This window comes from Ranitomeya variabilis, chromosome 3 (assembly GCF_051348905.1).
Source record: "Ranitomeya variabilis isolate aRanVar5 chromosome 3, aRanVar5.hap1, whole genome shotgun sequence".
NCBI classification, from domain to species: domain Eukaryota; kingdom Metazoa; phylum Chordata; class Amphibia; order Anura; family Dendrobatidae; genus Ranitomeya; species Ranitomeya variabilis.
The window spans coordinates 233,312,424-233,325,572 of record NC_135234.1 but is presented as its reverse complement, the minus strand read 5'-3'; the positions used below and the strand labels follow the sequence as shown (position 1 = coordinate 233,325,572).

The window sequence follows — 13,149 nt, the reverse complement described above, 5'->3', positions numbered from 1 at the left end:
AACGCTATAGCACCGGCTTACACGATGACACAGAGGAAGGTGCACAGGACATAGAAGAGGAGGTGATAGATGACCCAGTTGTTGACCCTGATTGGCAGCCATTGGGGGAAGAGGGTGCCGCTGCCTGTAGCTCAGAAGCAGAGGAGGACGATCTGCTGCATCCATCTACATCGCAAAAGCTGTCATCTGGCAGGCCTGCATCATGCCCAAAACGTGTGTCAAAAACCACAACAGGTGTAGGACAGCGTTGCAATCCGGTGATAGTAGCACGGCGTGCAAAGCCTGTAAAGGTATTCCATAGTAGGACGAGTGCAGTGTGGCAATTTGTTAACCAAGATCCGAATGATCAGTCCAAAGTAATATGTAAGAAATGTTCCAAGACCTTTAGCAGAGGGAAGAATCTACAAAGTTTAAATACAACGTGCATGTGTAGACATCTAACCAGCAGGCACTTGGAAGCATGGACTAACTACCAAACTTCCCGTACCGTTGATGCACCTCCTCATATTGAAGTTAGTCAGCAACGCAACTTTGCTTCCCTCACTGGAAGCCCAGTAACAAATGGCACCACCAGTAACAAATGTGGAGGTATTGTCGCAAGGCCAAAGCAGTCAGGGTCTGGAAATCACAAGGTTCTTGGCTGGAAACACTGTAGGTAGGCCCACATCAAGAATACCATCACCAAGCCTCTCTCAATCTGCCATGTCCACCCCCCCCTTCCTGGCTAGTTCCACCATATGCAGCTCTCCAGTCCAGCTCAGCCTACAAGAGACTCTAGATAGGAAAAGAAAGTACTCTTCCTCTCATCCGCCTACACAGGGTTTGAACGGCTACATTGCTCGACTAATCTCGTTTGAGATGATGCCTTACCGGTTGGTTGAAAGCGAAGCTTTCAAAGCCCTGATGGCCTGCGCAGTACCATGCTATGACCTACCCAGTCGACACTTCTTTGCGAGAAAAGCCATCCCAGCACTCCACCAACATGTCAAAGAACGCATTGTCCATGCACTGAGGCAATCGGTCAGTAGAAAGGCGCACCTAACAACTGATGCATGGACGAGTAGGCATGGCCAGGGACGTTACGTGTCCATCACGGCACACTGGGTTAATGTGGTGGATGCAGGGTCCACAGGGGACAGCCATAGTGGCACAGTTCTGCCTAGCCCACGGTCTAGGAAACAGTTGGCTGTAGGCGTTTGCACCTCCTCCTCCTCCAGAAGCGAAAGCTCGTCCACAGAGCTCAGTCGCACGAACACTCCATCCGCTGCTGCCAGTGTTGCACCCGTGGTGTCCCATTATGGAACAGCTTGTGGTAAGCGTCAGCAGGCTGTGCTGCAAATAAAGTGTTTGGGTGACAATAGACACACCGCGGAAGTACTGGCCGAGTACTTGCAGCAAGAAACTCAGTCATGGCTGGGCAGTGTACATCTTGAGGCAGGCAAGGTAGTCAGTGATAACGGAAGGAATTTTATGGCTGCCATAGCCCTTTCCGAAATTAAACACATACCTTGCCTGGCTCACACCTTGAACCTTGTGGTGCAGTGCTTCCTCAAGAATTACCCTGATTTACCAGCCCTGCTCCTGAAGGTGCGCAGACTTTGCTCGCACATCCACCGGTCGTCCGTACACTCCAGCCGTATGCTTCACCATCAGCGATCGCTGAATCTTCCCCAGCACCGCCTAATAATAGATGTTGCAACAAGGTGGAACTCTACACTGCACATGCTTCAGAGGCTGTGCGAGCAGAGGTGTGCTGTCATGTATTTGTGGGAGGATACACATACACGGGCAGGCAGTTGGATGGCAGACATGGAGTTGTCGGGTGTGCAGTGGTCGAAGCTCCAAGACCTCTGTCAAGTCCTTCAGTGTTTTGAGGAATGCACACGGCTGGTCAGTGCGGACGACGCCATCATAAGCACAAGCATCCCACTAATGCGTCTGCTGATGCAAAGTTTGACGCACATCAAGGAGCAGGCGTCTGCGACCTAGGAGGAGGGAAGCCTTGATGACAGTCAGCCATTGTCTGGTCAGGGAAGTCTCTGGGATGAGGTGGTGGATGAAGAGGAGGAGCAGGAGGAGGAGAATGATGGGGCTGAATATTTATGGGAGGAGAATGCTTCTCAGGGGGCAATAGAAACTGGTGGCATTGCAAGGTCAGGTACAGGGTTTTTGCGGGCCACAAGTGAGGTAGATTTTCCAGAAAGTGCTCCTCAACCCAGCACAAGCAGTGAATTGACACATGGAACTTTGGCCCACATGGCAGAGTATGCCTTGCGTATCCTAAAACGGGACCCCTGCATTATCAAAATGATGACCGATGATAATTACTGGTTGGCCTGCCTCCTGGATCCACGATACAAAGGCAAATTACAAAATATCATGCCACATGAGAACCTTGAGCAAATATTGGCTACCAACCAAGCAACTCTTGTAGACCGTTTGGTTCAGGCATTCCCAGCACACAGCGGCGCTGATGGTTCTCACACGAGATGTAGGGGGCAACATGGCAGAGGTGCTAGAGGTGCACAAAGCCGAAGTGGCATTGGACAGAGTGGATTTCTCACCAGGTTGTGGAGTGATTTCGCAATGACCGCAGACACGGCAGGTACTGCTGCATCGATTCAAAGTGACAGGAGACAGCATTTGTCCAGTATGGTTACCAACTATTTTTCCGCCATTATCGATGTTCTCCCTCACAGGTCATTCCCCTGTGATTACTGGGCATCTAAACTAGACACCTGTCCCGAATTGGCAGAATATGCATTACAGGAGCTCGCTTGCCCAGCTGCTAGTGTGCTCTCAGAAAGAGTCTTCAGTGCTGCTGGTTCAATACTGACCGAAAAAAGGACATGTCTGGCTCCCCAAAATGTTGATGATCTAACCTTCATTAAAATGAACCCATCATGGATTTTGAATTATTTTGCCCCACCTTCCCCTGCTGACACGTAGCTTGCCAGAAAAATTTCTTGTTTTTGGCCTCCTCTTACTGACTGCTCCAATTCCACCATTTGCAGGTGCGGAATGACCACCATAGGCCATTTGTATACCTCCCTAAATGGGCTGACTCCCCCCACAGGGCCGTGGTCACAACGTGGCGCAAGCACCCGTGCGAGTGCTGTTTGCCTGGACAGGTGGGTGTGCCCACTCTTGGGCCATGGCACTGGCACAGGGTCCCTCATAGTACAATGAAGTGTCTCTGACGGTGTTGGTGCACAACCAACGTCAGACACACCGTCGTAATATGAGGGGCCCTGGGCCAGTACCGCCGCCCACGAGAGAGTGTTCCCCCCAGCTCGAACTGTGCTCTACCACTTGCAAAACTTTCCTCTCCCTGCCCCACCACTGTGTAGTCTGTGCTGTTAAATCCTTAAATGGCACTGCCACAACAAATTTGTTGCAATGATAGATGATAGTAAAAATATACAGGGGCCCTGGCCTCCATTTAGACCCCTTAATACTTTGCGCCAACTACCCCTGTCTGCAACTCTGCAGAGGACCCCACCCCTGTAGCTCGCTATGTCACCAGTTTATTTATGACCAATTACTTGGCTGACATTTAGCCCACTTTAGTATTTTGGCCTACTAACTGTGTCAGCCACTTCTAACAGTTGACCTCCGCTGAACAAAGCTATGCCACCTCTGTACTCCTGTTACCAATTGTGAACTGCATGTAGCCAACTTACTTATTTGTGCCTAGTAACTGTGTCAGCCTCTCATAACAGTTGTCCTCCCACGCTGAAACAAGCTAGGCCGCCAGGTTAGTCCTGCTAGCAGTTTAGAACTGCATGAAGCCACCGTTTTTTATCTTAGGCCTCTGTCTGTCTGTCTGTATGTCGGCGCCACACATTACAACAGTCCCCCCCTGAAACAAGCTAGGCCGCCAGGTTAGTCCTGCTAGCAGTTTTTGAACTGCATTTAGACACCTTTTTTTAGGTTAGGCCTCTGTCTGTCTGTCTGTCTGTCTGTCTGTCTGCGCCATACATTACAACTGTCCCCCCCCCACCCCCGAAACAAGCTAGGCCGCCAGGTTAGTCCTGCTAGCAGTTTTGAACTGCATTTAGACACCTTTTTTTAGGTTAGGCCTCTGTCTGTCTGTCTGTCTGTCTGTCTGTCTGTCTTCGCCACACATTACAACTGTCCCCCCCCTGAAACAAGGTAGGCCGCCTGTGTACTCCTCTTACCAATCTAGAACAGCATTTAGCCTACTTATTTATTTTGTCCTAGTAAGTGTGTCAGGCTCTCACAACAGTTGTCCTCCACCGCTGAACCCAGCAAGGCCGCCCGTGTACTCCTCTTACCAATTGTGTATATAGCCTTATTTTTTATTTTACGCCTACTAAGTGTGTCAGAGCCACTAATTACACTTGTCCTCCTCCGCTGAACCACGCTATGCCGACTGTGTACTCCTATTCCAAATTTTGAACTGCAATTAGCCACCCTTTTTAATTGTAGGCCTACTCTGTCTGTCTGAGCCACTTATTACAGTTGTCCTCCGCTGAACAAAGCTATGTCGCCTGTGTACTCCACTAACCAATTTTGAACTGCATTTTGCCTACTTTCTTATTTATGCCTACTAACTGTGTCTGCCTCCCATTACAGTTGTCCTCCACTCAACAAAGCTGAGCGTCAGTTTTCATCTGATGTCAGATATTTAACTGCATTTGGCCTACTTGTTTGGTTGAGCCCTAGTAACGGTGTCTGCTGCTCCTTGGTGTTCTCCTCCACTGAACAAAGCTGAGCTTCAATCTTCAGGCTTTCGGCCTATAGGAAATTTTAAACTGCATTTGGCCTACTACTTTGGTTGGGCCCTAGTAACGGTGTCTTCCGCTCCTTGGTGTTCTCCTGTGCTTTTTTCCTGAGCTTCAATCTTTAGGCTTTCGGCCTGTATTTAGAATTTTAAACTGCATTAGGGCTACTAGTTTGGTTGGGCCCTATTAACGGTGTCTGCCGCTCCTTGGTGTTCTCCTCCACCGATTAAAGCTGAGCTTCAATCTTCAGGCTTTCGGCCTGTATTTAGAATTTTAAACTGCATTTGGGCTACTAGTTTGGTTGGGCCCTACTAACGGTGTCTGCCGCTCCTTGGTGTTCTCCTGTGCTTTTCTCCTGAGCTTCAATCTTCAGGCTTTCGGCCTGTACTTAGAATTTTAAACTGCATTTGGGCTACTAGTTTGGGTGGGCCTACTAACTGTCTGCCACTCATTACAGTTGTCCTCCACTGAACAAAGCAATGCCGCCTGGTTAGTCCTGTTACCAATTTTGAACTGCATTTAGCCCACTTTATTATTTGGGCCTATATCTGTGTTTCCTCCTCATCCTGCCCATTGCCCAGCCACTGCTACATGAGTCTGCTGGTACATTGACCCAGACCACTGCATTCCCCTTGCACTCTACACAGCCAGAATCTGACCCTGCAGAAAGTTAGGTTCCCCTTCCTGCATACTATACCACCTTACACCGGGACAAAGAGGAAGGCGCATATGAAAGTGCAGGTTCCTTCATCAGGTGGGGAGGGCATACTCGTTGGCGACATCACTGTCACAGGGCCCCTCATAGTACGCAAAAGTGTCTCTGCCGGTGGGAGGCGCCCCCGCCGTCAAACACAACGCCGTACTTTGAGGGGCCCTGTGCCAGTGCCAATGCGAACGAGTGGGCCCCCCTGCTTGCTCAGGATCACAGCACTTGCAAAGTTGAAATACTGACCTCTCCCAGCTCCACCGTCGTGACGTAGTCCGCGTTTCCTGGGCCCACGAAAAACTTGAGCCAGCTCTACCCCCCCACAACTTTAGCCAAATGATCCCCAATTTTCAATGTCTAACTATTATTGTAAGGTAAATTAAGATTCACAAGCTTAAGTGACACGAATTGATGTTTTGACATTAAAATGGGCACTGTAGGTGTTTTCCTGTCCTCCACTCACTGCCGACTTTGCTCCCCCATTGACTTACATTGGGTTTCGGGTTTCGGTCGATCCCCGACTTTGCGTGATAATCGGCCGATTTCACTCGACTCGACTTTTGACAAAGTCGGGTTTCGCGAAACCCGACTCGATCCTAAAAAAGTAAAAGTCGCTCAACCCTAGTCCCCGGCATTACTAAGACCACAATGACGCCACGGCCCAGACGACAGGGCATCAGATGCGCATGCGCACTATCAAAGGTACGGTATGTGCGATATAAGAGCTACTATAGAAAAAAATATATAAATAAATAAGTAAAGCTGGAGGAGTATAATATGTACCCCACATATAATGGATATAATACATATGTGTTGATGAGGAAGTATGTGAGGAGTTATAGCGCCAATTAATCAGATATACTAAACAATCCAAGGTTGCAGAGACGCCACTACCAACATGGCATGGCAACAAATGTATCTGTTCACATATTAAGGGCTCCCTATAAGGCGGACCAAAATAGAGAAGTGTATAATATACTGTGAAATAGTACTTAAAAGGACATAAAAAAAATAATAATAATAATGTAATAATAAATAAATAGTAATACAACCTGGTAATTAATAATAAAAATTAAAATTAAATAATTAATTAGTGAACATATATAAAAGAGTAACAGAAAAATAATCATATAAAAAATATACTAAAGGAATTTTATATAGTAAATAAACAGCATCCATATCATGTATATAAAGTGCAATATTGTACAGTGAATAACAACTAAGTACATATATCAAATATAAAGTGCATCACAGCATTGTACAAGTTACATAATAGTCCACATCATTATATTCCTAGTTTCCATGTGTAGCGCCCCCACTGCCGCAGGGCCGAGGGGTACCCGGTACCGGGCCTCTGAGTCTCTGCTCTGGGGTTGTCACGGTGGCTAGACCCGGTCCGTGACCCTGCTGAGGGGCGTACAATGAAGGTGTTGGTGGGGGGGTGAGGTAATGGTGCGGTGCAGGTCGCAATAAATAACGAAGACACCAGGTTGCAGTCTCTTTACCTCTTTACTGAAGGCTTCATGATCCTCAGTCCGGAATACGGTTAACCGGGCTGCGCAAGTCCGGCCTGTCCGATGGCACCTCCAGAGTTCCCTTTGCAGGTGGAAATCTGTGCCTACCTTCTAGCGCTTGTGTGTTGTGGTCCTCCCCTGCTGTGCTTACGGGATAGTCCCCACAACTGTTGTGTCTGTTTCTGAAGTTCCCTCACAACTCGATTCTGATGTTCTTCTTCGTCCCCCAGATGATATGGCTAGGACGCACCCGTATGACGGGTAGGCTCGGAGCTCTTCCTGGACCCTAGTGTCGCCCTTCTCCTGTTGTTGCCCCCTGTGTGTTCGTAGTTGATTTGTGTGAGACAGCCCGCCTATAGCTAACTGTCCTGCCGTAGGTTTGAAGTACTGCTTGGAGCCTAGTACTTCCTCGGCGTTCCGGCCACCGGCTACGCGCCTCAGTAAGATGTTGCCTCGTCTTACAGCACGACTCCTACTGGTATTTCTCCTTGTTGCGTTTCTCACTCAGCACAATAGACCTCGCTTCTTGTCCTTTCTTAGGGCACCGCCGCTATCTCGTGCAGGCACGGTCCCGTAACGTTCTCTCTGTTCGCTAGGCCTCTGTCAGGATCCCACCCCTGACAGGGACCCCCCTGAGTCTCTCCCCGCAACACCCTCTGCCACAGGATGTTGCCTGTTCGATTCCCAGTCAGCTTCTTCTTAACTTTCTATCCAACCCCCAGTTTTACCAGATTGTGAGGAGTGGCCTAATACATAGTACCCTTAGCTCCCCCTGGAGGCCAGACTGTGAAGTGTATTGGTGTCTGTGATACCTGGTCAGGTGAACCCCTTCAGTGCCATCAGACGTACCATAGCCCCCCTTAGCGGCGGAGCATCAGTACTGCAACGACCAGGACTCTGGGGCGCTGCACTCCCCCCCCGGTTAAATCCAGTACTCCTGGACTGGGAAGAAAAAAACAATACATGTCAGCAAAAAGACATACAATTTTGGAAATGCAATAACAATAAGTAAGTTTGAACAGAGCTTCCCTTTATGGGAGGTGAGGACACTTGAACGTTACAAACCTGGTTAAATATTTTAAATAACATACTATAAATAACTTTTTCTTACCCAACCGGGTATTCTACTAAGTGCAAATTTTTGAACAATAATTTAACGTTGCCTTTAAGGACGTACACGCTGAATCCACTAAAGACCTTCTTATAAAACATTATAAGGCTAATCAACTTTTTCTTCATTTTCCACCTTTACATCTGCAGGACCGCCTGTCTATCTGCCCCAGGCCTACTGCCTCTCGTTCTGTTACAGGACCGCCCCTTTCCGCCCGGGCCTTCTGCCTTTCTGCTACTATACACAGTATAGAACTTATCTTCCATCTCTCAGTTCAGGATCACCGAGCCATCTCTGTATGGCTCCTGGGAGGACTCACCGATTAACCCCATCTGGGTTCACTTCCTGTCCTCATTCTTCTAGCAACATCATTAAACATTTCTTACTATCAACTGTCTGACTACATATAACTTTACATGTAAGGATTATCACTATTTCTCTTAAGGCATCATTATACTTTAAGTGTTATGGATGAACGTTCCCTTTAAGAGGGGACTAAGTCTCTATGAGGTAGTGCAACTTCTCAAGCTGCAAGCCCGTGTGCAGCAAGGACTCCAGTAATGCTTCCAGGAACAGTTTCTTCACAAAGAGTCCTTTCTTTTATAAAACCAGTAGAGGGCACCTTTAAGAAGGTGCAAACTATTTACAAGGAGTTTGTAATCATGCAGTGTTCATGATCCAGCAGTTCTTTCAACAATGATAAAACAGGAAACAAAAACAAAAAGCAGAAGAAGGGATCCCAGGTAAACAAAGGGATCCCTTTAAGAGTTAACCTGATCGTGTTTAAAGCAGCAAAAAGCAGGGAAACAAACAGTTAACTATTTACATATCCATGGTATCGAGGTTTAGTCTCGCTCTGGCGGCCGTAGCTCCGCATAGACCTCGCTCGGCAAGGTGATCGGCGAGATCGGGGCCTTTAAGAAGTGCTCCATACCCGTGGCCCGATCCCAAGGTGTAAGGCGCCGGAGTCTATAGGTCCCTGGGAGAGGGGGTGCCGCGACGGGTCCTATCAGCAGGTCCTCTGCTGGCGGGGCAGGGTCGTTCTTCATACCTGCTTCAGATGCGGTCCCTCCGGTGCCGGTCTGCTCTGCCTCCGCTGGGGTCTGGAACGCTGGTTGCGGGGCCTTGTGCTGCGACGTTGTCATCTCTGCTCGCAGCATCTCGCTTTCCGGCAGGGCCTGGCTTTCTGGCTTTGGAGCGCTGTAACTTCCTTCTTGTTCCGGACCAGACGAGGCTGCCGACAGACGTCTGGCGAGGCTCCCGATGATGGTCTTCTTCCACCTGGCCTCAGTGCTCAGCTGCGTCTGCAGGAGTTGGTGGATCAGCTCGTCCGCTCCGGTCTGCAGGAGGTCAGCGTCAACTGTGAAGGTCTGGCTGCGGTGCCTCTCCGGGTAGCTGGGGGAGTCCTCGGCTCTGACCCCACGCTCCGGCTCCGGGCGGCTGGCCATGGCGTCCTCCATGTCACTGACTTCTTCTTCCTGGTCCTTTTCCCGCTCTCTCCTCCGTGGGCGGTTTCGCTTTCTTTGCCTCCGCCCTCCATTAAGGATTAGGAGGCGGATCTCGGCTGCTGACGGACACGTCCTCAAGGGACAGAAATACTTAGACTGGGCGGCCATTGTCTTTCGCGCTCTTCAGCTTGTTTACGCCCACTTCACGCCCCTCTTCTTCTCCTGCGCTCTCCTTAGCGCTGCAATGGCGGCGGTTTTGGCGGGAACTTTTGGCGGGAAGTGGCAGTCCACAGTCTTTGCAATAAGTCACAGTCCAAGCACAATAATTCACAGTTCCAAGGCACACATGACCTGATTCTTCAGGCTTAAGTAGATCCTGTTCGTGACGCCAAGTTGTAGCGCCCCCACTGCCGCAGGGCCGAGGGGTACCCGGTACCGGGCCTCTGAGTCTCTGCTCTGGGGTTGTCACGGTGGCTAGACCCGGTCCGTGACCCTGCTGAGGGGCGTACAATGAAGGTGTTGGTGGGGGGGTGAGGTAATGGTGCGGTGCAGGTCGCAATAAATAATGAGGGCACCAGGTTGCAGTCTCTTTACCTCTTTATTGAAGGCTTCAGGATCCTCAGTCCGGAATACGGTTAACCGGGCTGCGCAAGTCCGGCCGGTCCGATGGCACTTCCAGAGTTCCCTTTGCAGGTGGAAATCTGTGCCTACCTTCTAGCGCTTGTGTGTTGTGGTCCTCCCCTGCTGTGCTTACGGGATAGTCCCCACAACTGTTGTGTCTGTTTCTGAAGTTCCCTCACAACTCGATTCTGATGTTCTTCTTCGTCCCCCAGATGATATGGCTAGGACGCACCCGTATGACGGGTAGGCTCGGAGCTCTTCCTGGACCCTAGTGTCGCCCTTCTCCTGTTGTTGCCCCCTGTGTCTTCGTAGGTGATTTGTGTGAGACAGCCCGCCTATAGCTGAATGTCCTGCCGTAGGTTTGAAGTACTGCTTGGAGCCTAGTACTTCCTCGGCGTTCCGGCCACCGGCTACGCACCTCAGTAAGATGTTGCCTCGTCTTACAGCACGACTCCTACTGGTATTTCTCCTTGTTGCGTTGATCTCGTTTCTCACTCAGCACAATAGACCTCGCTTCTTGTCCTTTCTTAGGGCACCGCCGCTATCTCGTGCAGGCGCGGTCCCGTAACGTTCTCTCTGTTCGCTAGGCCTCTGTCAGGATCCCACCCCTGACAGGGACCCCCCTGAGTCTCTCCCCGCAACACCCTCTGCCACAGGATGTTGCCTGTTCGATTCCCAGTCAGCTTCTTCTTAACTTTCTATCCAACCCCCAGTTTTACCAGATTGCGAGGAGTGGCCTAATACATAGTACCCTTAGCTCCCCCTGGAGGCCAGACTGTGAAGTGTATTGGTGTCTGTGATACCTGGCCAGGTGAACCCCTTCAGTGCAATCAGACGTACCATAGCCCCCCTTAGCGGCGGAGCATCAGTACTGCAACGACCAGGACTCTGGGGCGCTGCACATGTGTCCAACAAGACCACAGCTGGGCCCCAAAGAAAACGGTCCAATCTCAGAACAACCAGGGCTCATCCTCAGCCCTCACGCCCAGACACGATCTCCAGGTTCCCCGGCGTCAAACTCCACACCCATCAATGGTAAGTAACAACATCACTAGCTATATTGTAAATAGAAGAATAATAATTAAAATAACAGATAAAATTATGCAAATAAATAAAAGCACAACATATACACCTCACAATATAAAATTACCTAAAACTGAATCTAAAAAGATGGTATAGCTAAAAAGAGAAAAACTCATAAAAAAGGAATAAAGCTTAAATTTTCATTAAGCCCATTAGGGGAAACAGTGTCCAACATCCATATCCACTTTGTTTCCAATCTAGCCAGGGGTATACTGATCCCTCCTCCCCTTTCTTTTGGTTCAATCATGTCTATTCCTGTCACCTTCAGAAGGGAAGCATTCAAATTGTGATGTATCTTGAAGTGTTTAGGTATGGTCTTAAGTATAGCTACATCCTTAAAGGGACTCTGTCACCTGAATTTGGAGGGAACTATTTTCAGCCATAGGGGCGGGGTTTTTGTTACCCGCTGGCTGCACGCTGGCTGCAATATTGGATTGAAGTTTATTCTCTGTCCTCCATAGTACACGCCTGCATAAGGCAAGATATGCCTATGTGTTTAAATATGTGTTAATGAAGCTTTATTTAGACCGCCAGTACTAAATTAGAACTGTCATTAAAGGGGTATTCCAGCCTTAGGCTGGGATCATACATGCGAGAAATACAGCCGAGTCTCGCATATCAATACCCGGCATTGCCGCCGTCACTCTGGGGCGGAGCGTGCGGCCGCATAGCAATACATGCAACCGTACGCTCCTGAGTGACGGCAGCAATGCCAGGTATTAACATGCGAGACTCAGCCGCATTTCTCGCATGTGTGCCTTAGGGTACAAGTCTGAAGTCACTCTATGTAACTGCAGACTTGCGAATCCTCATATCACATGCACTGTGCATTGTGAGGATTCTCCAAGTGCGTGACTGCATGTATGTGATTTACATAGATGTTGGAATGTGGCCACAAGTACACAAATCGCATTCATGTGGTCATATGACCACCTTCTCCGTTAGCTGTAAAATTGCCCACATGCCACATAACTTATTTCCATCATGGAATGTTTACGTGGATGGTCAATAAGGCTTTTACTGGCAGAAATGTCAATAACACATTAATGGTCATTTAAAAAACACAAAAGTTCAAAACTGCAGTGTATCTGCTCTCTGTGACTTTACGACTCCCTTCATACTTCTCTTAGGTTTTATAGTAAGTGCTTGGATATAAAAGCTGAGATAAAATCGTCTGCTTCAACACAACCAGATGCTCTGGAAGATGGAAAAAGACATTTCATGGATAAAGAACATGAACCATTATCATAGTGTGACCTCATGAAATGAACAATGCTCTTTGCTGGGTAAGTTTATGTTTTATAAGTACACATTTTCTTATTTTCCATCATCATTGAGTAGTGCTTTGGCCTGAGAAATATCCTTAAAAATGAAAAAGAATGTGTTTTACCCTTGTATTGTGTGAGAAATATTTTAAAGACACACCTCATATAACAATTTTGGTAATTATCCTGTAAAACAGTGTTCCCCAACTCCAGTCCTCAAGGCCCGCTAACAGGCCATGTTTTCAGGATTTCTTTAGTATTGCCCAGTTGATAATTGCATCACCTGGACAGGCAAGCATTCAATCACCTGTGCAATACTAAGGAAATCCTGAATACATGACCTGTTGGAGGGCCTTGAGGACTGGAGTTGGGGAACACTGCTGTAAAGCACTCACATTATGGCATTTAAATCCAGATTCTACAGTTATTCCACTTTTAGGATATTTTATCTATTGTTTTGGTACTTAAACGCATGTATTTAGGGCTAAAAATAACTTTTCAATTGGGATTCTATAGCCTCTGTTTTGCACTACCTATTATTGCCTGCAGAATGTGATAACAGAATCCATCAGTGAGCTTGCTCTGATGGCCTGATGGGAGGCTGCATAAACCTGCATAAACCTTATCTGTCTTTTTTTCTGAGCTCCTCTTAG

General features: G+C 48.4%; 1 long non-coding RNA gene across 1 annotated transcript in view; it reads left to right on the top strand.

The window, feature by feature from the left end:
• Positions 1–12,445, top strand: part of LOC143815721 (uncharacterized) — a 101,416-nt gene extending 88,971 nt beyond the window's left edge. The window contains exon 3 of the long non-coding RNA XR_013223788.1: positions 12,362–12,445. This is a non-coding gene — a long non-coding RNA (uncharacterized LOC143815721). The remainder of the gene's footprint in view (positions 1–12,361) is intronic.
• The last annotated feature ends 704 nt before the right edge of the window (positions 12,446–13,149 follow it).